We start from the raw sequence: 24,286 nt of genomic DNA on the forward strand, positions 1-24,286 counted from the left end.
GCTGCTTCAGTTCAGAATCTGCTTTTAAAATTATAAAGATCTCTTGGTTCCTCAAGGCATGCTGGAATTGAAATCTTGGTCAATTTGCAGTTTTAACTTTTATTCAGTTAAATTTGCTTAAGTGTTCATTTTGCTATATATTGGCTGTAGAGGGAAAAACTATACATTTAAGAGATTCAAAAAGATCTATGAGAAGAATGGAACTTGGGTATATATGGTATAAACTTTTGAAAAAATAGTAAATATAAGGGTATCTGAGCTTCAAAAACAGTTGTGCTGAACCTTGTCAAAATATTTAATTGAGCCATAACTTGAAAATTGCATAGAATTGATGAGCATGATGGAATTCTGGTTGCCACCTCTTTAGAAGGAAGTGAAAGTTCTAGAATAGAGAGGTTCCCAAGCAAGAGATTTGTGGTAGAAAGTTAAATTGCAGAGGTTACAAAGTTATACAGCATGGAAAAAGGGCTTTCAACCCAATTCATCCATGTGGACCAAGATATCTGTCTGAACTGGTCCCATTTCCCTGAGTTTGACCCATGTCCCTCCATAACAGGGGTTCCCAACCTGGGGTTCACAGATGCCTTACTTAATGGTATTGATCCATGGCATAGTAAAGATTGGGAACTCCTGCTCTATAGGCATTTTTTGTCCATGTACCCATCCAAATGTCTTCTAAACATTATAATTGTACTTTTCACTATAGCTTCCAAAAGAATCAGCTACTTGTATCTTCCACTATAGTTTATAACAACTAATCACCCTCTGCACGAAAAAGTTGTACATCTAGTGTTTTTAATATTTGTCCACTCTCACCACTGCTCTCGATCCTGGGAAAACAACTGTAATCATCCACCTTACCTACAGCTCATGATTTGATACACCTCTACGAAATCACCCACCCCTCAACCTCCTATGCTCCAGGGGATTAAAGACCCATCCTCACCTTACAACTTAGTCATAACATCCTTATGAATCTTTTCCACACTTTTTCCAGCTTAATGACATCCTTCCTATATCTGGGTGACTAGAACTGATATAATACATCAAGTGCAATCTCACCAATATTGCAATTCCTGTTCTCAAAACACTGACTAATGAAGGCATGTATGCCACTTTAGGGAGCTGCACCTGTTCCCGAATGTGTTTTTCAGAACCCTCACCAGGGCTCTACCATTTACATGCAAGTCCTTTCCTGATTTAACTAACCAAAACTCAATACCTTGCACTTGTCGGAGTTAAATTTCATCAGCTAAGCTATTCCTTGGCCCACTTCTGTAGTTTGTGCAATCTTGAATAACTTTCTTCACTGTCCACTACATTGTAAATTTACATGCTGTGTTAATGATTTGGTTGACAATGTTGTTAATATAATTGATAAACAACAGTACCAATCTCTGCAGCATACCACAGGTCAACTTTGTATACAGTTGGCTAGATCACTCTGATTCTCATGTGACCTAACTGTCTAGATCATAAGACCATAAAGCAGAGGAGCAAAATTAGGCCATTCAGCCCGTTGAGTCTACTCTGCCATATTCCATCATGGCTGATTTATTATCCTTGTCTCCTCCCAGAAACATTTAATGCTCAACTAATCAAGAAGCTATCAACCTTTAAATATACCCACTGATTTGGCCTCCACAGTGACTGTGACAATGAATTCCACAGATTCACTACCCTCTGGCTAAAAAAGTTTCTCCCCAATTCTTCTAAATGTATATCCCTGTATTCTGAGTGTGGGCTCTCTGGTTCTAGACTTTACGCTATAGGAAACATCTCCACATATACTCTATCTAGGCCTTTCAATATTCTATAGATTTCAATGAGATCCCCCTTCATTCTTCTAATACTTCATAATACTCCAAGTGTGGTCTGACCAATGTCTTATAAAGCCTCAGCATTACATCCTTGCTTTTATAATCTTGTACTTTCTGAACAATATCTGTGGCTCTTCTGATGTTTTCTGTCACCTAAGTTTCCTAACTTTGGTCCTATCCAATTTTTAAAAAAACTATCATTAAAGTGATCCATAGTTTTAAAAAAAACACTAAATCCTTTTTTGAAGGGAGGCCAATCCAATCTCTCTCCATTACCACCACTCTGTTCTGAAAAAGCAACTTCTTCCTGGATCCTTAAATGTTTCTTTTCCATAGGTGGGGTTTGAACCGATTAGACTACCATGCATGACCTCATCAAAGGCCCTGTTAAAGTTCATGTAGACAATGTCTACTGCTCTGACTTCAGTCATGGTCACCTTTTCAAACTACTCAAATTTGTGAGACATAATTTACCGTGCATAAAGCCATTCCTATCCCTAACCAGTCCTTGTCTTTCTAAGTGTAGGTAGATCCTGTTCCTTAGAATCCCCTTCTGTAAATTTTCTACCACAGATGTTTGGCTCACTGGCCCTTGGTTCCCTGACTTGTTCTTGCAGCCTTCCTTAAATAAAGGCACAACATCAGTATTACTTTATTTCAATTCCTTACTCGTTTCTAAAGGTGATACGAATATCCTAGCCAGGGCACCAATAATTTCTTAAGACCATAAGATATAGGAGCAGAAGTAAGCCATTCAGCCCAATGAATGTGCTCTGCCATTCAATCATGGGTTGATCCAATTCTTCCAGTCATCCCCACTCCCCTGCCTTCACCCCATACCCTTTAATGCCCTGGCTATCTTTCATAGCTTTCTACAGTGTCCCAGATTGGGGTTCATTGGGGGAATCAAAGAAGGCTTAGAAGAGATTGCATGGAGATACACTGTAAATAAAAGAAAAAGGCTGTTTCCATTTAATGATTCATAGACTGGAGAATATAAGATCAGTCTAATGGGCAAAAGATCTGGAAGGAAAGTTTTTTTATATTGCAATTAAGTATTTAGCACTATTTGTTGTATTTGAGACCAAGTGATCTAAGCTTTCATAAGGGAATTTGAGAAATTAAAAAGGCATTTGAAGGGCTGGTGGAATGAGTGGGAAATACGTTGACGTGAAGTCAAAATGACTACACCCTAACCTCGTTATATGCGCCTTCAGATAATGCGGATTCACAGTTATGCGTTGAACCTATTTCTACCAACTTCTCCTTATATGCATCCAAAGCTCACAGTTATGCGAGGCTTTTGGGACGAGAAGCACCGCTTTTCCGCCAATACAAGTCACATGCGCACACCTCACAATCTCACTCCTGCCAGTCTTGTATTGGTTTTGGCAGCATGTGGATGTGCAATCTTGCGCTCTTAAACTTCTGTTGTTACCAACGGTGCACTGATTTTGTGCTTGAAATATTTAACTATGCTTCCTAAGCACCCTATGTCAAGTCCTGGGCCATCAGCCAAGTGGCAGAGAACTGCTTTAACACTTGAAAAAAAGTTGGAAATTATAAACAGGGCAACGTCAGGTGAAGGTAACACAGCTCTGGGATGCTACTTTGGTCTGGGTGAGTCCACGATCAGAAACATTAAAAAGAAATGCTGAGAAAATAAAAAGTGCAGTGATTGATTCATCACAATTGTCTTAAAAGATTGTTACCAAAGTGCGTAATCCGATTATGACAAAAATGGAGAAAACGTTGAGTTTGTACATTGAGCATGAAACAAAGGAAAAAACAACACTCAGTTACAATCATCTTCGTGCGAAAGCTTTGGAAATTTATGGTCGCCTTTGTTCAAAGGCTAGTGAGGAAATGTCAAGTGATATTGTTAGCTTTAATGCAGGTAGGGGATGGTTTTCTAAGTTAATTGTCACAGGCTTCACAACTTAGCTGTGCTTGGTGAGCAAGCTAGTGCTGACCACGAAACTGCTGAACACTACCCTTTGTGGTTGCGGGCTATGATAGCTGAGTTAGGCATCACACCAAAGCAGACGAGACTGCGCTTTTTTGGAAGTGTATGCTGAAATGCACATACATAAGTAAGAATGAAAAGACTGCGTCAGGTTTCAAGGCAGCAAAGGATAGGTTGACTCTGCTTATGTGTTCCAATGCAGAAGGAGACTGTAAGATGAAGCCTCTCTTAGTTTACCATTCACTAAACCGCCATGCTCTATGATTTATTATGTTGAATATTACCTTAAATTGATTAAATATAATACAAATGTTGCCTTGTGGTACAGCTTTTGTGTTGTATTGGTATGAAAATGTGAACAAATTACAGATAAAACATATTTAGGAAGTCCTCCAGAGCGCATCCCTATTTTCTCAATTTAAATAATTATTCACATTATGCATTTCCAAACTATGCGCCGACTTTGAGGAACATATCCCCCGCATATTGGAGGATAGGGTGTACCTTTATCTACATTAATTATTCAATGATCCTTTCTCTGCTGCCCTTTACCAAGATAACTGGTTAGTACAGGCATTCAGATTTTTTGGTTGGACCCTGTAGACCCAGAATTGAGGTCTGTAATTCAAGCACTGCCACCTAATATCTCACCTGAGTGCCCAGAACTGATGTGAGACTAGATGGAGGAAGTATTATCCAATTTGAATGGCAGGTCAGTCCAACTGATATTGGTCAAATTGGTTATTGGCTTGGGGAATGATTTGATGTGAGACATCTTTTTAAGTTGCCCAGAGTTGCATTGGTCAGCATATTACATCTACCGGTAATAGATTTTGAGACTATTTGACATGTACGTTTAAGCTTGTCAATGCTATAGAATCTTTGCAGTGAGGAGGAGGAGAGTTGGCCTGATGTGCTGACCTTAAGGGTGCTTGGTCCCTTCTGCTTGGTTGTCTGCAGATGCCTTATCCTTTTTACGTGCTATTCTCCCTGACCTTTTTTAAAAGAACAAAACCATCCCTTTATTAAAAATTAGAATCCATTACCTCAAAATTTTAAAAACTCTCCAAAAGTACAGGTATATAATTTCTTGTTTCTCCATATTGATCTAAATCTGCCACTTTAATAATCTTGGCCTTGTTTTGTGATATCTTCACACCCTGTTGCTATTTACTGTCCTGCTAAGCTACGTATATTCTGCAAACTTTATAATGTTGCTACTATAAACTTTGTTCTTGCTGAGCACCAGGTTGGAGCACTGTCATTTAAAAAAAACTTCATCTGCAAATGCACTCCTCTCTGTCACTGCCTTTTGACTTCTATATTTGTGATGAGCCCTTCAGAATGCCCTCTGAAAGTCCACTTCTTGTTGCCCTACCTTGGTCAAAGTTAGAAACCAAAGAATTCGATAAAGTGAGATTTTTGCTTTCACTCAATGATGGTGCCAATTCTTAAGTACTCTGTGCCTGATTCTGTTTTTTATTTGCTATTTTTAAAAATATGGAATAATGTTCGTTTACTTTTTTTTGGAAAATGGCTAATTGTGCATGTGTTTTTTTAAAACATGAGACTAGGCCCATATCACTGGGACCTACAGTTTTGTGTGGGAAGAGGTTTGCAGTTTTAGAAATGCTTGGAGATAATAGGCAATATTTCCTCACCAAATTTTGCCAATAATATTTTTGTATTTTTTTCCCTGTAAAAATATTGGCTGGTGATACCTTTTGTTGAACAGGGTTTAATACTCTCTAGCAGAAGGATATTTGTTCCATTTTATGTGTTTTTCATATGTGCTACACATTAGAGCAGATCATTTGGGTAACTGAGTTAATTCTTGAGATGGAAGTTGTGGTTTTGCAGTTTAAGTGTCTTGGGCATATACTTATGGGAAGGAAAGTTATCAGCATGAACATTGTTTTTCAATATTATCAGAGCTTAGTTAAGACGGCTGTTTTCTGGATTCATGTGGCTGGTGGCCAGAATTTATTCTGAAGAATCCTCCCTTCTGTTAAGTTGCTTGTTAGCTCTTAAAGCTCAAACATGCTCAATTCTTTGAGTGGAAGTGGGTGGGACTTTCCTGAGGTTTTTCCCTAGATACCAATGGCAAGATTGTTAGCTGGGGTGCGGTAAAAGTAAGAGATCAGCATTTATATATAGTAGTAAATGCTGGTCTCTTAAAAGATGTGGTCCCACTTGAGGTGCATAAAGAGTGGCAATCAATATTTACAAATTAACTTAAGTAAAGCTTCAATAATGACAAGATGGTATTTTGTTTTTGCTGGTGAAAAGATGATAAATATTGCCTGGGGCTCTGGGCAAAACCCTCATTACACCTTGAATAGAGTCAAAAGATCTTTTATAACATTACTGGGTTTAGCTTCTTATCGGTGTACTACATGTGTTGCACTTCTTTGGTCAGTCTGGATCCAATACTTGTGCCAAAAAAAAGCCAGATTGATCCTTAATTGTTACATGATTTAACTATACATGTTTGATGGCTGATGATCCATCTAAATTCTTTTATAGTTTTCAGAATTTACTGGTGACTCTTGCATTCATTGTAACTACACGATTTCATACCCCTTTTAAACAGGGTAGGATTATGCTTGTCACAGTATTGAGGAAGATTAGAAGTCAGTGATTCTACAGTAAACTGGAGTTCAAAATTTCAAAAGTATGAAAATTTTGCCCTCTCTTCCCTTTGTAATTACATCATAACATTATCAATCCCTCTCTGAGTGAATGCTGTGTCATTGTCATGTTACCCATCTCTTTCTCTGACCCATAACATGTGCACCTCATTGTTCGCTGGTGCCAAGATGGCTAAGGGTGGCGTTCTGCAGACAATACACAAAACAATTTTTTTAACTACTTTCAAATATGATTCTTCTAAGCTGCATGTGATTGGAACCTGTGAGTTACATTTTGATGGTGTGTCTTGGGTGATTGAGTGATCAGGTGCTTTACTATCTCTGAGGGAGTTCGGTGAGGTATGGAGTGGTGTGTGTAGCCTGGAGATGGGATTGTCACATGCCTGTGATAATAAACCTGGTTCTGATTGACTCCATTGCTTTTCTCTGATTGAGGTGCCGAGCAAAGTTGAAGTTGATGAGGATGAGAGTGGAGGACAGCCGGGTGTACGGCATGTGTGCATTTGACCTGTCTTCCTGTCCCTATCGCTGGCTGCTGTTGGAGGAATGTGCAGGAGCTTTCTGCTCCATTTTGCAAGGATTGATCAGCGAGGCTGTGGAGTCATTTTGGGGGACTTTAAGGTTCATGATGCATGTATTTCTGGAGTCTTGTTACTCCACTATTTTTGAGCGATTTGATCAGCGCGATCAGTGTGGACTTAGGGTGCTTCAGTGGAGAGTGGCTCTGTGTGCAGCCTGCGGTGGGCTTGTGGCATGCCGTTGAACTGAACTAAACTAAATACTACTGGACTCCTGATTTGATGTTTGATATTCTTTCTATTTGCTTGCTTTTTGCCATTTGTGCAATTCGTTCTTTTTCACATATTGGATGGTTGATGTTTTCTTGAACCGGTTCCGTGGTGATTTTTTGTTTCGTGGCTGCTGGCGGGAGGACGAATCTCAGAGTTGTATTCTGTGTACATACTTCACTAATAAATGTACTTTGAATCTTTGAGCACAAATTGTCATTGCACTTTACTCATCTGAGCTTCTAATTGTACTGAATTTGATGCACATTCTTCGGCTTCTGAATGCGCTGAATAATAGAAGCCTGAGAGTATTGCCATTAGGTTGTTAATCTTTTAATTTCATTGAGTACACTTTCCCCTCTCACTTTATACAGTGGCTTAAAGAAGCTAAATGGACAGGCTGTCTGCATGTCTATTCAAGTCACAAACCTACGGCATGCAAACGGGCCCTTCAGTCCAGTTTTTCCTATCTAAGTTTGATTCATTTGCCCTTGTTTGGCCTATATCCTTGAATCTTTTGTATCTCCATACCTGTGTAGATAGCTTTTGAAATGTTGCTGTATCTTCCTCAACCAGTTCTGGTAGTCTATCTTATATACTGACCGACTGACCGTACTCTGATTGCAAAGTTGCCCCTCAGTTTTTATAACATTTGTTCACTTTCACCTGAAACCAATGCCATCCTAGTTGTTGATTCCCCAACCTTGTGAAAAAGACTGCAAGTAAACTCATGAGACTTGGGAGCACAGTTAGACCATTCAGCTCATTGAGTCTGCTCCATCATTCTATCATGGCTGATTTATTATCTCTCTCTCTACCTCATTCTGCTGCCTTCTTCTCATAACCTTCGATGCCCTGACTAATTAAGAACCTATCAAGCTCCACTTTAAATATACTTAATGACTTGGCCTTCACGGCCATCTGTAGCAATGCATTCAGCAGAATCCCTACCCTCTGGCTAAAGAAATTTATCCTAATCTCTGTTTCAAATGCCCTCCTATTCTGAGACTGTGCCCTCTGGTTCTCGACTTCCCCCATTCTAGGAAACATCCTCTCCACATCCTGTCTATCTAGGCCTTTCAATATTCGATCGGTTTCAATGAGATTTCTTCTCTCCCTCTCCGACCCCATTCTTCTAAACTGCAGTGAGTACAGGTCCAGAGCCATCACATGCTCCTCATATGCTCTTTGATTCCCAGCATTATTGTCGTGAATAAATGCTACCACATCTTTTGTTGCGTAAGGGGCCCAAAACTGATCACAATATTCCATGTGTGGTCTGACCAATGCTTTAAAGCCTCAGCATTATATCCTTGCTTTTGTATTCTAGTCCTGTCAAAAATAAATGTGAGTATTGTATTTGCTTTCCTTAGCGCTTACTCAACCTGCAAGTTGACCTTTAGGCAGTCCTATACAAGGATTCCCAAGTCCCTAACCATCCCTGATTTTTGAATTTTCTCCCCATTTAGAAAAATGGTTTCTTTATTCCTTCTACCAAGGTTCATGATCATGCATCTCCTTACACTATATTCCATCTGCCCCTTATTTACCCCTTCTCCCAAAGGGTACGTCGACCACCCTGCTCTCATTGACCCTGGTTACTCAGTCAAAGTCAAAAATGTAGTACCCAATTGGGCTGTGTAGCTCACCAACAATCACCCATTACACATCAATCCAGTACCAATCTCATTTTGTCATACCCACATTCCTACCAATCCCCCCTGCCCCCCTGTTGAATTTTACCACTCACCTACACACTAGGAGCAACGTACCATAGCAATCTGCCAATCTTTAGTATGTGGGAAAGGCTGTGCAGACTACATGCACATCCTTATCAGCTGTACTACTGTACTGCTCCAAATTGTCACTGAAGTATATATGACTCTTGGTATAGTATCAATACTTTGTTGGTTTTAATCTGGATTTGTTCTCAATCCCTGCCAGTGTCTTATATAGTTTACATGGCTTTAATATTTTTCCCCAAATGAACTGAAGGGAGATGTTAATTGAATGCTGTAAATTATCCCCTTACATTCAAAGTAAATTTAAGTAATCAAAGTACATACTGTATGTTACCATATATTACATTCAGATGTGTTTTCTTGCAGGCTTTTACAGGAACAAAAAACAACTATTTTTTCACTCTCAAGTTTCTCTTGGCCTGTATTTGAAAGCTGCGTATTTTGATTTGGAGATGTTTTCTTCAGTGGCAGCTTTCCGATGTACCTAATGAGATGAACCAGATTTTCTATTGTGCATTAAAAGATGTGAAGATTAGAATCTTGTACTCAGGTAGAAGATGAAAGGTGCTCTGTGGAATTGCCTGGCTTTTTAAAATAGATGATAAAGCAGTTGAGTCGCCTGCTGTTAGAAAAGCTACAGATAAAGTGGCATGATTGGAATTTCCTCAGACCAAATTTTCAGATTGGGAACTACAAGTTTCGACATTATGATCCTACCCTACCAAATAAGGCCCAGCTTTATTCATCCAATGAAGTAAGTCTTCATTATTAGTTCTATTATTTTTGGATATCTTCCTGTTTTGAGTAATTGTGCTGGAATCTTAAAAGCAAAGTGCAATGCCTACTATTTTGAGGAAGTCTCAAAATGAGGTAGCTCTTTTGGTGCTAACTGGAGAAAAATCTTTCACCAATTTTCTGATAGATTTGCTTTAATACAAATCTGCTCATTTGATGCACTGTTTATTGATGATTGATAATTAAATAAAATTTAAAATAACTTGTAAATGACTTTACCAAAAAGCCATCTCATTTTGAGATTTTGCAAAATGGCAGATAGTTTATTGTCCTTTTGGTTCCAACTTAATTATTCAAAACTGAAAGATATCCAAAAGTAACAACTAATATTGGAGGCTGCCTCGATTATGTGAAAAGAGTGGGGACTTAATTGGTGAGCATGTTCATAACATAAAAACTTGTAGCTTTCTTATTTTACTGCAGAATCACAGTCAGAGAATTTGGTTTGAAAACATTTAGTGGACCAAGGATATTGTTAACATTCTTCCATTTCTTTGTTCCCTGGCTGGATTATTGGTGAAATGCTCTGCTCAGTTGTAAGTGTGCCTGTACTGGAAGGATGTTAACTCTTTTGGAATTCTATACTCCAAAGGGCTCTGGTTTCTCAGTTATTGAGTTTATTTATTTCAAATGTATTGGTTTCTGCTCACTAAGAGAACTGATGGATATGGGAATAGTACTGGAAAATGGTACCAAAAAATAGGATTAGCCATGATCTTGATAAATGACAGAACATGCTTTCAGAGTTGGATCACCTTCTCCAGCTGCCATATCTTGTGTCTATTGTAAGCAAGGAGAAATATTTGTTAGCAGAATATTTGGGAGCTGAGGCCCAGATTTGAAAGACTTAAAAAAAAAAAATGCTCTGTTTGAAATATTGATACAGGTGCAATTAGCAATATTAAAAGGAAATTGGTTATAATCTTTAAAAGGGAATATCAAATCAGAGCTGTAATGAAAGATTTTTGTGATGCCATTTAGATTGCCCTTTTTAAACACTGGAGCAAGATTATGGAACGAGGTGAGGATGGTTTGGAATTTAAGGTCCTTAATTTAGGAGAGAATTCAATATTAAGACAGGATTGGCATATGTAGATTAGAGAAACTAATTTTATTGAGATACAAGAGACTACAGATGTTGAAGACTGGAGCAACAAAATGCTAAAGAAACTTTGTTAGGCAGCATATGTGGAGGGAACTGGGTTGTTAATAATTCAGGTTGAAATCTTTCATCTGAATTGGAATAATAGAGGAGACATGACCTGTATAATGATAAAGAGCTGGCAAGTGATAGATGGATCCAGGTGAGGAGGGGTGATGGATCTGTGGAGGAAGGAAAAATGGAAATATTAACAGGCTGGAAGGTGATAGGTGGAAGATATAAAGGACTGCAGAAGGTGGGATATGATAGGAAACAAAGGTGGAGCAGTAAATGAAATAAGGGAGGTGGGTTGGGCAGATGTGACTAGTGTGAGAGACTCTGGGGGGGCTACATGTGTGTAATGGGCAGATGGAGTGAATGGAGGACGGGAAAGAAACAGTAATGGATGAAGTGGAACTAGGAACACCAGAAGGAAAGTTAAAAGGGGTAGAGGAGCTTATCTGAAACCATAAAAATGAATGTCTTGCCATCAGGCAAAATCTCCTTTCCCATCACTTTCTGCAGAGATCACTAACTCCATGACTGTCTGGTTCACTCATCCATACCCTGCCCAGGCATTTTCCTCTGCAATGGCTGGAGGTGTAACACCTTTTCTACTCTCACCACCATTCAGGGCCCTAAACAGCCGTTCCAGGTAATACCAAGATTTACATGCATCTCTTCCAATCTTATTGCATTTAGTGCTCTTGATGGGTCTGCTTCTATATCAGTGAGGCTAAGCATGGACTAAATAACCACTTTCAGAGTGCCTGCATTCCATCTGTCAGGGCCTTCTACAGCTCTAGTTAGTAGACATTTCTATTCCCTCCCCATTCTTTCACCAACCTCTCTGTCTCTGCCTTCTTCACTATTAGAGCTAAACATAAACTAATGGAACAGCGTTCCTATTCTGCCTCGGTACTCCACAACCCAAAGGTATGAACAGTGAATTCTTCAATTTCAGGTAAACTAATCTGTCTTATTTCTTTCTCCTCTTGAACTACCCAGTTCCTCATTCACCGACCCCTCTCACCCACTCCCATACTCAACTTCTTTCCCCTCCTCTGTCCATTCAATCTGCCAGTCACGCATGGACTCTTCCCACTGGATCTCCTTCTCCTGCTGTTGCCATCTGCCCACTGTACTTCCCTTGATTCCCTATTATGCCTTTTCTATCTGATTCCATTTTCTGCAGCCATTTATTTTCCCCATCTATCATTTTGCAGCTTCTCGCTATTTCCACTTTCCCCTCCATTTTCTTATCACCCTCCTCACTTGGATCTATGTATTGCTTGCCAAGTTTTGCTTCACCCTTACCCTTCACCACTTACTGGCCATCTCCCATCTGTCTTTCATTTCAGATGAAGGGTCTTGACCTGAAACAATATTGATTGTCCATTTCCATCCACAGCTGCTGACTGATCTGCCAAGCTTGTGCAGCATTTTTGTTTTTTTGGAGCTGGATTTAGGTAGGTCTAAATATGAGAGTCAATTAGAAGTGAAAGGATGAGAGTCCAGATCCAAAGTGTTTCCATTAGGAGCAAATCCAAGGAATCCTGGACATCAAGGGATGTTGATGGTTGAATTTAAAAAAAAGGCAAAGAGACATAGAGGGCTAGAAAAGATGAAGGCACTTCAGATGTAAAGAAAGTGGGGGTGGATGTATTTATAAATATGTGTTCAATTTCCTTCATTTTGTTTGCCAGATATTTTATACCTGTATATTAAAGGTAAGTGAGTAACCAGGGGCAGAGTAGAATTCCCCCTCTCACTGTAAATGCATATACTCTTGTATTAACATTTCTAACCTGGGAAACAGATTTTGACTGTTTTCTGTATTTATTTTGTCCCTGGATGTTGTGAAGAGACATAGTTGAGGCCCACCAAGGAATTAATAAGACTTGGGACTTGCAGTCTTTGTTAGAGAATGGAATTATGATTCAGGCTTTCTGACCATTGGTTAGGCTGCAATTGGAAACCTCAGGCAGTTACTAGTTGCTGCCACAATATAGGTAGGACATGATCGCATCGTTGAGGGTGCAGAGGAGATTGATCAGGACGTTGTCCGGTATGGAGTGTTTCAAGACTGAGGGGAGACAGACTAAAATGGCTTTATAAATGGTGAGATATTGACCATTGTTAATTGTCCTTGATATTCACAAACATTCATAGAGCATATGTATTTACCTACTAAGGTAAAGGAACCCTTGGGAGACAGTGATCTTAATGTGATAGAATTCACCTGCAATTTGAGAGGAAGAAGCTAAAGTCAAATGTATCAGTATTACAGTGGAGTAAAGGAAATTAGAGGCATGAGAGAGGATCTGGTCAAAGTTGATTGGAAGGGGACAGTAACAGGGGTGACAGCAGAGCAGTAATGGCTTGAATTTCTGGGAGTAATTCGGAAGGTGCAGGATAGATGCATCCCAAAGAAGTAGTATTCTAAAGGCACGATGATGCAAATGTGGCTGTCAAGGAAAGTCAAAGTCAACATAAAGGCAAAGAGGGAAAATAATAGAGCAAAAGTTAGTGGGAAGTTAGAGGATTTGGAAGCTTTTTAAAAACCAACAGAAGACAACAAAAAATGTTGGAGGGAAAGATGGAGTATGAAGGTAAGCTAACTAATAATATTAAAAGGACACCAAAAGTTTCTTTAGGTATATAAAGAATAAAGGAATTGAGAATAGAGATATCAGACCACTAAAGAGATAGTAATAGCGGACGAACTGAATAAGTATTTTACATCTGTCTTCATTGTGGAAGACACTAGCAGTATGTCAGAAGTTCAAGAGTGACAGGCACCAGAAGTGTGTGAAGTTGCCATTACTAGGGAGAAGGTGCTCGGGAAGCTGAAAGGTCTGAAGGTGGATAAATCATCTGGACCAGATGGTCTACATCCCAGGCTTCTGAAAGAAGTGGCTGAAGAGATTGTAGAGGCATTAGTAATGATCTTTCAAGAATCAATAGATTCTGGCACTGTTCCAGAGGCCTGGAAAATTGCAAATGTCACTCTACTCTTCATAGAAGGAGAAAGGCAGAAGTAAGGAAATTATAGGCCAGTTAGTCTGAGCTCAGTGGTTGGGAAGATGGTGGAGTTGATTAAGAATTTTTCATGGTACTTGGACGCACATGATAAACAGATTGAAGTCAGCATGGTTTCCCTGTGGGAATGTCTTATCTCACAAATCTGTTGGAATTCTTTGAAGAGATAACAAGGGTGGACAAAGAAGAACTGGTGGATGTTACATACTTGGATTTTCAGAAGGTCTTTAGCAAGGTGCCACTCATGAGGCTGCTTAACAGGTTAAGAGCCCATGGCATTACAGGATGTATTACTAGCATGGAAAGAACGTTGACTGATTGGCAAAAGGCGAAGAGTGGGAAATAAAATGAGCCCTTTCTGGTTGGCTCTCTGCGACTAGTGGTGTTCCACTGTGTTGGGACTACTTCTTTTTCTGTTATATGTCAATTATTTGGATGATGGAATTAATGACCTTGTAGCCAAGTTTGTAAATGATATAAAGATGGGCAGAGGGGCTGGTAATGTTGAGGGAATGGGGAGGCTGCAGAAGAACTAAGACCGATTAGGAGAATGGGCAAAGAAATGGCAGATAGAGTACAGTGTTGGGAAGTGTATGGTCATGCATTTTGGTAGAAGAAATAAAAATGTAGGCTATTTTCTAAATGGAAAGAAACTTCAAAAATCTGAAGTACAAAGGGACGTAACAGTCAGCTTGTAGCAGGGTTCCCAAAATGTTAATTTGGTGGTTGAGTTAGTGATTAAGAAACCAAATGCAATGTTAGCATTCATTTCGAGAAAACTAGAATATAAAAGCAAAGGTGTAATGTTGAGTCTTTATAAGGCACTAGTGAGTATGAGACAAAGGAGCAGAATTAAACCATTCGGCCCACCAGTCTGCTCCACCATTAAATAATGGCTGATTTATTATCCCTCTCAAACCCATTTTCCTGCAGGCCTCACTTGGAATATCATCAACAGTTTTGGATTCCTTGTCTAAGAAAGGATGTGCTAACAATGGAGAGGGTTCAGAAGAAGTTTGCAAGAATGATTCTGGGAATGAAAGGGTCACCATACAAGGACCAATTGATAGCTCTGGCCTGTAATCAGTGGAATTCAGAAGAATGGGGGGAGGGGTGAAGAGAAATCTCATCAACACCTATCAAATGTAGAAAAGCCTTGATAGAGTGGATATTGAGAGGATATTTTCAAAAGTGAGGGTGTCTGGAATCAGAGAGCACAGGCTCAGAATAAAGTGATATCCATTTAGAATGGGGAAGAGGAGGAATTTCTTTAGCCAGAGGGTGGTGAATCTGTAGAATTTGTTGCCATAGGCAGTAGTGTACGCCAAGTTATTGGGTATAATTTAGAGGTTAATAGGTTCTTGATTAATCAAGGCATGAAGGGCTGTGGGGAGAAGGCAGGAGATTGGGGCTGGGAGGGAACTAGATCAGCCATGATATAATGGTGGAGCAAACTCAATGGGCCAAATGGCCTAATTCTGCTTCTATAGTTTATGGTCTAATATATCAATTACTGAGCAGGATTATGCCACCCAGCTTTGAGTCTGCTCCACCATTTAGTAAGTCTTATATGATTTGCAATCTTAAGTCTGCATAACTAGTCTGCCCACAGTAATGCTTCACCCACTTGTTTATCACAAATCCATCTACCTCTGCCTTAGGTATTCGAATCACTACTTCACCCCCTTCCCCCGAAGGAAGAGATACAACATTTTTTGATCCTCAGGAAAAATTTTGCCTATTATAATTGGGAAATCCCATATTTTAAAATTGTTTGCATAGTTATAACTTCTCCTACAATATAGAAAACTTTCTCAATCACCTTGTGAAGACCACCAGAATCCTATATGTAATTCAGGACCACCCCCCAACCTCATTCTCAATTCCAGTAGATACAGACCTAGCCTGTCTAGCCTTTCTACATAAGATATTTCCCATTCTATTCACTAGTAAATTTTCTCTAAACTACGAATTCATTAACTCCTTAGATAAGGAGTATAATGCTAGACACAATAGTTGGCCCAACAATGCTTCAGTTATATCTTAACCTCTTATTAAGTTTCTCTAGCAAAAAAGCGTGATTACAGTCCATTATCTTTCTTCTATTCTTATCGTACAAGCATTTTACTTGTATGCTCCAGGAAATCAAATCTCTGCATTTGAAAGACTTGCAAACTGAATAAAGAAGTATCTTTTTTCCCCAATTTAATCGATTCTTAAGAGGATTCTAATTTTAGAAAATATATAACCTACACCTCAATTATCTCACTAGTTACTATTTTTAACATTCTAGGATGATGTCCTTAAGGCCCTATGCTCCAACAATTTGTTCATTCCACTTCCCTCCTTTCCATTTATGAATTTGCAGCTAATTGCAGACTGATACAAAATCCCTGTTTAATTTAACTATTTTGTTTCCAATATGTCAATTCCCTGGACCCCCTTACCTTGAGATCATTGGTCACTTAGTAATGTATCTGATTTTTAAAAAATATCTGGAAAAACTTGTACTATCCTCATTTTTGATTAACTTTATAATGCATACCTTTCATCTGGACTGATGAAATTGGAGTCTCTACCAAAATGTCAACTGTCCATTTCTCTCTCAGATACTACGGACTGTTTTGTTCCCGCAGTAGTTTGTATTTTGTTCCAATTGTCTCCAATTTTTCTCTCTGATCTTTCAAGCACATTATAATTGGTACTGTCCTCACAATGAAGTCAATATCTAATTCCACCTCATTATACAATATCAAGTCAAGTTTAACCTGCTCTCTGATTAGCTCCAGAAAACAAAACTGCCCCCGATAGTGCACTGAATTCTTCATCTAGTTTATCTTTGCTCATGTAATTTATTTTCATAAAACAAAAGTGAATTCCCCAAGACTACAGGTGCACTATTCTGATAAGCTTCTGTTGTTTTTTTTTTTATTTCTTTTTATACTGTTTTACCATGTTGAGGATCGAGAATCATCTTTATTCACCATATACATTTACATGTATTAGGAATTTGCTATGGTGTTTTGATCAGTGAATGCCATGCAATAGGAGACAACACAATTCAACAATTATATAAAATAAAACTTGTATATAAAGAGAAATTATATTAAAAACAGAAATACATTATTACGAAAGTGGGAGTGTATACCTCTCCCCCAAGAGACCACATGCCTTTTTTTAAATCTTCATCCAAGCCATTTCTATGTCCTTGGATTTTGTGAACTTGGAAAATCTTACACCATTAATTACAGAACTATTCCATTTTTTTTTAGCTTTCTGTTCTTGCCTGATGGCTTGTACTCTTTAGTATTTGTGTTCCAATCCAGGTCATCCTGCAGTCATATTTTATTAGCTATGGTTTCCTGCTTAATTATGCTCTATTCATCTATTTGCATTCACATACAGGCCTTCGATTATCTTTGTAACTTTCTAATCTAATCCAATGATTTGCTCTTTGTACTCCATTGCTGTATATGCCAGTCTGTTTATCATTTCCACATTACTACCTTTCCTTCAGGTCTTTTTTCCCCTCTCTGGCAAAAATGTTTGTACATTTGATCTCTTACTTCATTAAATAGCTTAAAGTTATGTCTATCTCCTTGTCATTTGGTCATACAGCATATAGCCGGCACAGTTCAAGTGAAGACTGTTAAAACAACACAGTTCCCAATTTTCCTGGTATTGTACTAATATACTAGGAGGCAGAATCCACTGCTAAGAGGGACTTTATTTTGTCTTCTGCACTTATTTCTTTACTCATTATCCTTTGGATTTTCTGAATCATATACTAAATACAAGGTAAATTTATTATCAAAGTACATATATGTCACCATATACAACCCTGACATTTGTTTTCTTTCAGGCATACACAATAAATCAAAGAAACACTATAACATCGAAAGAAGACTGCACCCAGTAGAATGGATTGAACAACAAACTGCAAATACAAAAGACGGAAAAAAGATAATAAATAGGCAATAAATAATGAGAACATGAGATAAGTGTCCTTGAAAGTGAGTCCATAGGCAGTGGGAACATTTCTGTGATGGGGCAAGTGAAATTGAGTGAAGCAATCCCCATTGGTTCGAGAACATGATGGTTGAGGATAATAACTGTTCTGGATCTGATGGTGTGAGTCCTGAGACTCCTGATGGCAGCAATGAGAATGAGAGATGGCCAGGATGATGGGGGTACTTGATGGATGCTGCTTTCCTGTGACAGCACTTTGTGTAGGTGTGCTCAATGACTTTACCCATGATGGACTTGGCTATATCCACTTCTTTTTGTAAGATTTTCCATTCAAGGGCATGGATGTTTCCATACCAGACCATGATGCAACTAGTCAAAGTACTCTCCTCCACACATCTACAGAAATTTGTCAGAGTTTTAGTTTGTGAAGAGTCAGCATGACATCTAAGTAGAGGTGCTGCCATATTTTCTTCATAATTGCACTTGCATGCTAACCCAGGACTATTCCTCTGAAATGATGAAATTGAGGAATTTTAATTTGCTGACTTTTTCTACCTCTGATCCCCCAATGAGGACTGTCTTATGAACCACTGGTTTTCTCCTCCTGAAGTCAATAATCAGCTCCTTGGTCTTGTTGACATTGAGGGAGAAGTTGTTGTTGTGGTACTACTCAGTCAGATTTTCAATCTCCCTCCTATGCGTAGATTCATCACCACCTTTGATTCGGGCAATGATGGTGGTGGTGTCAGCAAACTTAAGTATGGCATTGGAGCTGTGCTTAGTCTCACAGTCATAAGTATAAAGCGAGTAGAATAGGAGGCTAAGCACACAGCCTTGTGGTGGAGAATGTGGAGGAGATGTTGTCAATCTGATCTGACTGGGGTCTACAAGTGACACAGTCAAGGATCTAATTGCACGAGGAGGTATTGATGCCAAGGCCTTGAAGGTTATTGATTAGTGTTGAGGGGATATAGTGTTGAATACTGAACTGTAGTTGATAAAGAACTCACTAATGTATGCACCTTTGCTGTCTTGATGTTTCAGGGTTGAGCCAATGAGATGGCATCTGCTGTGGACTTCTTGTGCTAGTAGTCAAATTGGAGTGAATCCAAGTTGCTTCTCAGACAGGTGTTGATATGTTTCATCACCAGCCTCTCAAAGCACTTATTCACAGTGGATGTAAATACGACTAGATGATGGTCCTTGAGGCAGGTTATCATGTTCTTCGTTGGCACGGTATAATTGAAGCCTGCTTGAAGCAGATGGGTACCTCAGACTGCTGATGCAAGAGGCCAAAGATATCAGTGAACATCTGAGATGACTTTCCAGAGATTGTACCTGGATCCCTTCTGTCTTTCTTAGTCGTCAGACTTGTATGCCATTGATCTGGCCCTCAGCAGATTGCAGATCTCATGGTTCATCCAGGGGTTCTGGTTGGGGAAGACTCTTGATTTTGTGTGGACACATTCATCCACGACTGTTTAGTAGATCCTCAGAGTCTTTGAGCATGGCCTGGTCCACTGACTCGAAGCAATCCTGTTGCCACTCCTCTGCCTCCTGAGGTCTGTGTGTGTATATCAGTAAGAACCGGTGTGTGAGCATCTCAGTAGTAACAGCCCACTGCTCACCACAGATAGTTTTTAATGGTGAAGTGCAGGCCTTTCTTCTTACTGAGGAAGTTCACGTCCATTGTGATTATTGCTGTTTACATCCTTCCCATGCTGGTGCTGGGGAAGTGCTACAGTAGCTCTGCAACTTCAAACCCACCTTCACTGATGGTGTCTTCATTGTTACTGGTGACTTCAATCATGTCAGCTTAAAAAAAGGTCATTCCAAAATTCTACCTGAGGTCAGCTTTACAACCTGAGGAGAGAATGCATTGGACCTGGTTTATAACAATGTTCATGGAGCTTACTGTACAAGGCTGCCCTCCACTCTCACCTGGGATACTCAGAGGTTCATGCTCTGCGTAGGAATCTGGATGTTGCCTTCAGTTCGGGGGACAAGACGACTCTAAGGTCAGTAAGACCACTCTCTTCCATGCCATCAGGAAAATAACGCGTGAGTGCATGCAGAAACTTCACAGACACTTTCGTAACACCAAGGATACATGAAGCATGTGGCAAAGTATACAAACCATAACTAATTACAAGCAACACATGCAAAATGCTGGAGAAATTGAATTGACTCTATTTTTTACATCCTTCACATATGAGGAGTAAAAATCTTTTCGTTAGTCTCTGTCTAAATGTGCAATTTATAGTGATTTGTAACAAATAGTATGTATAACAGGACAGTCAATATAACATATAACCATATAACAATTACAGCACGGAAACTGGCCATCTCGGCCCTTCTAGTCCGTGCCGAACGCTTACTCTCACCTAATCCTGCTGACCCGCACTCAGCCCATAACCCTCCATTCCTTTCCTGTCCATATACCTATCCAATTTTTCTTTAAATGACAATACCGAACCTGCCTCTACCACTTCTTCTGGAAGCTCATTCCACACAGCTACCACTCTCTGAGTAAAGAGATTCCCCCTCAGGTTACCCTTATACTTTTGCCCCCTAAGTCTCAACTCATGTCCTCTTGTTTGAATCTCCCCGACTCTCAGTGGAAAAAGCCTATCCATGTCAACTCTATCTATCCCCCTCATAATTTTAAATACCTCTATCAAGTCCCCCCTCAACCTTCTACACTCCAAAGAATAAAGACCTAACTTGTTCAATTTTTCCCTGTAACTTAAGTGCTGAAACCCAGGTAACATTCTAGTAAATTTTCTCTGTACTCTCTCTATTTTGTTGACATCTTTCCTATAATTCGGTGACCAGAACTGTACACAATACTCCAAATTCGGCCTTACCAATGCCTTGTACAATTTTAACATTACACCCCAACTCCTATACTCAATGCTCTGATTTATAAAGGCCAACATACCAAAAGCTTTCTTCACCACCCTATCCACATGAGATTCCACCTTCAGGGAACTATGCATCATTATTCTTAGATCACTCTGTTCTACTGCATTCTTCAATGCCCTACCGTTTACCATGTATGTCCTATTTGGATTATTCCTACCAAAATGTAGCACCTCACACTTATCAGCATTAAACTCCTTCTGCCATTGCTCAGCCCTCTCTTCCAACTGGCCTAAATCTCTCTGCAAGCTTTGAAAACCTACTTCACTATCCACAACGCAACCTACCTTAGTATCATCTGCATACTTACTAATCCAATTTACCACCCCATCATCCAGATCATTAATGTATATGACAAACAACATTGGACTCGGTACAGATCCCTGAGGCACACCACTAGTCACCAGCCTCCAACCTGACGAAACAGTTATCCACCACTACACTCTGGCATCTCCCATCCAGCCACTGTTCAATCCATTTTACTACTTCAATATTAATACCTAACGATTGAACTTTCCTAACTAACCTTCCGTGCGGAACTTTGTCAAAGGTCTTACTGAAGTCCATATAGACAACATCCACTGCTTTACCCTCGTCAACTTTCCTCGTAACCTCTTCATCAAATTCAATAAGATTTGTCAAACATGACCTTCCACGCACAAATCTATGTTGACTGTTTCTAATCAGACCCTGTCTATCCAGATAATTATATATACCATCTCTAAGAATACTTTCCATTAATTTACCCACCACTGACGTCAAACTGACAGGCCTATAATTGCTAGGTTTAATCTTAGAACCCTTTTTAAACAATGGGACCACATGAGCAATACGCCAATCCTCCGGCACCATCCCCGTTTCTAATGACATTTGAAATATTTCTGTCAGAGCCCCTGCTATTTCTACACTAACCTCTCTCAATGTCCTAGGGAATATCCTGTCAGGACACAGAGATTTATCCACTTTTATATTCCTTAAAAGCGCCAGTACTTCCTCCTCTTTAATTGTCATAGTTTCCATAACTTCCCTACTTGTTTCCCTTACCTTACACAGTTCAATATACTTCTCTACAGTGAATACCGAAGAAAAGAAATTGTTCAAAATCTTCCCCATCTTTTTCAGCTCTACACAGAGCTGTCCACTCTGATTCTCTAAAGGACCGATTTTATTATCCCTCACTATCCTTTTGCTATTAATATAACTAGAAACCCTTTGGATTTATTTTCACCTTACTTGCCAAAGCAACCTCGTATCTTCTTTTAGCTTTTCTAATTTGTTTCTTAAGATTCTTCTTACATTCTTTATATTCCTCGAGCACCTCATTTACTCCATGTTGCCTATATTTATTGTAGATATCTCTCTTTTTCCTAACCAAGTTTCCAATATCCCTTGAAAAGCATGGCTCTCTCAAACTTTTAACCTTTCCTTTCAACCTAACAGGAACATAAAAATTCTGTACCCTCAAAATTTCACCTTTAGATGACTGTCATTTCTCTATTACATCCTTCCCATAAAACAAATTATCCCAATCCACTCCTTCTAAATCCTTTCATATCGCCTCAAAGTTAGCCTTTCTCCAATCAAAAATCCCAACCCTGGATCCAGTCCTATCCTTCTCCATAATTATATTGAATCTAATGGCATTGTGATCACTGGACCCGAAGTGCTCCCCAACACTGCCCCTTCTCTAGTTGGTACCTCTATGTATTGCTGCAAAAATACTATCCTGCACACATTTTACAAACTCCAAACCATCCATCCCTTTTACAGTATGGGCTTCCCAGTCTATGTGTGGAAAATTAAAATCTCCCACTATCACAACCCTGTGCTTACTACAAATATCTGCTATCTCTTTGCAAATTTGCTCCTCCAATTCTCGCTCCCCATTAGGTGGTCTATAACACACCCCTATAATTGTTACTACACCTTTCCCATTCCTCAATTCAACCCAAATAGTCTCCCTAGATGAGCCCTCTAATCTATCCTGCCAGAGCACCACTGTAATATTTTCTCTGACAAGCAACGCAACACCTCCCCCTCTTGTCCCCCTGATTCTATCACACCTGAAGCAACGAAATCCAGGAATATTTAGTTGCCAATCTCACCCCTCCTGCAACCATGTTTCACTAATAGCTACATCATCATATTTCCAGGTATCAATCCATGCTCTAAGCTCATCCACCTTTCTTACAATGCTCCTAGCATTAAAATAAATGCATTTAAGAAATTCTCCACCTCTTCCTCTCTGTTTATCTCTAACAGTACAAAGAATTTTACTGTCTTTTTCTTCCTTCTCCCATACATCTGTTCCCACACTCTGGTTCCCCTCCCCCATCATATCTAGTTTAAATCCACTGGAACCTCTCTAGCAAACCTACCTGCAAGAATATTTGTCCTCCTCCAGTTCAGATGTAAACCGTCCTGCTGGAATAGGTCCCACCTTCCCTGGTAAACTGCCCAATTATCTATAAATCTGAAGTCCTCCCTCCTGCACCATGTCTTCAGCCACGTGTTGAACTGCACTATCTTACTATTTCTAAACCCACCTGCACGTGGCACTGGTAGCAATCCTGAGATTGCTATCCTGGAGGTCCTGTCCTTTAACTTGGCACCTAGCTCCCTAAACTCACTTTTCAGGACCTCCTCACTCTTCCTATCCACGTCATTGGTCCCTACATGGACCACGACATCCGGCTGCTCACCCTCCCTCTTGAGAATACTGAGAAATCGATCCGAGATATTGCAGACTCTGGCACCAGGGAGGCAACAGACCATCCGGGATTCTCGATCTCTTCCACAGAACCTCCTATCTGTCCCCCTAACTATCGAATCCCCTATCACTACTGCTCTCCTCTTTTCCCTCCTTCCCTTCTGAGCTTAGGGTCCAGTCTTGGTGCCAGAGACACAACCACTGCAATTTGTCCCTGGTAGGTCGTCCCCACCAACAGTATCCAAAACGGTATACTTATTGTTGGTGGGAACGGCCACAGGGGTGCTCTGCTCTTCCTGTCTATTCCCCGTCCCTCTCCTGACAGTCACCCAACTACCTGTCTCCTGACTCCTAGAGGTGACTATCTCCCTGAAGCTCCTGTCTATTTCTGCCTCTGCCTCCCGAATGATCCGAAGTTCATCCAGCTCCAGCTCCGGTTCCCTAACACAGGTTGTCAGGAGCTGCAGCTGGATGCACCTTTCGCAGGTGTAGTCATCAGGGACAGCTGTGCTCGCCCTGACTTCCCACATACTGCAAACGGAGCACTCAACTGCCCTAACTGCTGCCTCCATTACCTAATCCTAATCTAATTAGATTAATTAAAGGAGCTTACCCGGCTTTACCTCAGTAGAAGAGCCAGCTGGGAAGTTGATTACCTGAGTAGAAGAGCTAGCTGGGAAGTTGATTACCTGAGTAGAAGAGCTAGCTGGGAAGTTGATTAGTGAAAGAGACAGAAGACC

General features: G+C 39.9%; 1 protein-coding gene across 7 annotated transcripts in view; it reads left to right on the forward strand.

Moving 5' to 3' along the window:
• The window catches only part of LOC140729553 (uncharacterized), a 281,549-nt gene that overhangs the window by 39,763 nt on the left and 217,500 nt on the right, over window positions 1-24,286 (forward strand). The window lies entirely within an intron of this gene.

This window comes from Hemitrygon akajei, chromosome 1, assembly GCF_048418815.1.
Source record: "Hemitrygon akajei chromosome 1, sHemAka1.3, whole genome shotgun sequence".
NCBI lineage: Eukaryota > Metazoa > Chordata > Chondrichthyes > Myliobatiformes > Dasyatidae > Hemitrygon > Hemitrygon akajei.